The sequence below is a fragment of the Frankliniella occidentalis genome, unplaced genomic scaffold, assembly GCF_000697945.3.
Source record: "Frankliniella occidentalis isolate FOCC.00 unplaced genomic scaffold, Focc_3.1 Scaffold428, whole genome shotgun sequence".
NCBI classification, from domain to species: Eukaryota; Metazoa; Arthropoda; class Insecta; order Thysanoptera; family Thripidae; genus Frankliniella; species Frankliniella occidentalis.
In genome coordinates, this window is record NW_026267549.1 from 208,874 (window position 1) to 210,761 (window position 1,888).

The following is a 1,888-nucleotide window of genomic DNA, read 5'->3' on the forward strand; positions in this document are numbered from 1 at the left end:
TGGCAACAAGTGGCGCCATAGCACAAATTTTGAAGTCGATTCGAATGATTGACTATTGACTGTTGACTTTGAAATTTTGCAACAAGGATGCGCCAGTCAAAATTGCATTTATTTTTCAAGCTGGCTTAGATAAACTTTTGTCCCGTAAGGACTAAAACAAATTCAAAAGTTATCACAATTAATTCAAAACTTAAGTGATTGCGCAAATTAAAAGAGAGTTGGAGCTGGCTCAGTCTTTAGAGATGTCTCCACCTAGTTCTAGCTGTGCCAGCAAACTTAAATTGCTGAATGTTTCTTTGCTGATGCAGCAACGGAATTTGCTGGTGTTACAATCCCAGTCAGCCGCGTATGGAATAGCAATCGCCGGGTGTTGCTCTGTCAGCAATATATATTGAAGCAATGGGTGCAAGCTGATCTGCTGTGCTATTAATATTGCCCCCCCCCCATATTGAATATTGATATAGTAGAAATGAAAAGGTCGTATTTTATATATTGTTTCCCTTTATTTCGCTAAAAACATATGACGTGACACATGACATAATAGTGAAAAAATATCGTTTAAATTAAATAATTTTTTGTGACATAACCTAGCCGTTTATCAGAATCCAACACGGACGAATCTTGGACAACCACTTTGTTGTCGTATCTTCAAAACTTTCAAAAGTGATCAAAAATGAAAACAACACTTTACCATTAAAATAAAGCAATGTTCATAGAGTTCATATGCGAGTAAGCCAGGGAGAAAACTGTCACTGATAAATGTCGCTTCAGCGACTGTGTCCATAACCAAACATAACCTCAACGCGGCACTCACTCAATAACTCATCACTCGAAAAAAACAAAACAAATTAAAACGCGTCTAAACCGGAGAAACAGGACGGAGGAACTGGCGGAATAGATTGTTCAAATTAATTTTAGGAATGAATGCGCAAATAAGTAAATACGGACACTTCCACTCAGAAAGGTTAATGTGGGAACGTCCCGTGGCCCTCACTTGGTGAAATGTGGGAATGGTGATGGCGATGGCACGGACCGGGTCAAAAGTTGCAAGAACTGTAAATGCAGCAAATCGGCTTGCTGTTTCTGCTAGATGTTGGCAGCTGGATTCGTAGCTGCCTTCGAATTGTTACGATGGCAACGTGATCGCTGGTAGAGCAAACTTACTTGCTGTGATAGCTATTAAGTTCCCAACAACCTATGCTTTGCTGAGAATGCAACCTCATTTCTCTCCGTGCGCATACCCACCGCTCGTGGAGGCGCTCCGGGTTAGCTCCGGGTCCGCCGGCCGGCTACCAACTTTACCGCATACCCGCTTCTCTGATTAATGTACTCCCCTCGCGCTTGTTTGTCTTCCGCAGCCCTACTCCGTTCGCATTTTTCACACCTCTGCTCGGCGGTGTCGGCGGGTGTTCGCGCGCCAGGTCGCGGACCCGCGCGTCTCTGGGGAGAGGGCGCGCGGGTCTCCCGCCTCTGCCTCGCTTGCTCTCGGGCGGGAGCGGGAAGAACGACGAGAAAAAGAAACAGCGCAGAGGGGAGGGAAAAAATGGCGATTCAAACGCGCCCCATCGTCCGCTGCAGCGCCGTGTCATCTCATTACATTTCAGCAACGCTTCGCCAGCCGTGGTTTATGAGACAGCAGCTGTTTGCTGCGGTCTCGCGTCGAGGCGGGGCGTGGCGGGGCGTGGCGGGGCGTGGCAGGGCGAGGCAGGCCAGATCCAATATACCGACCGCGCAGCAGTCTTTGCGCTGGTTGCGCTCGCTCGCTAGTTTTCGCTGACCGCGTCGGCAAAAAGAAGCGACAGCGACGAAGAACTACACGAGGCGAGAAAGGAGCGAAAGAGAGAAAGAAATGCGGAGTGGAGAGAGGGTGTGAGGGAGAGAGAGAGAG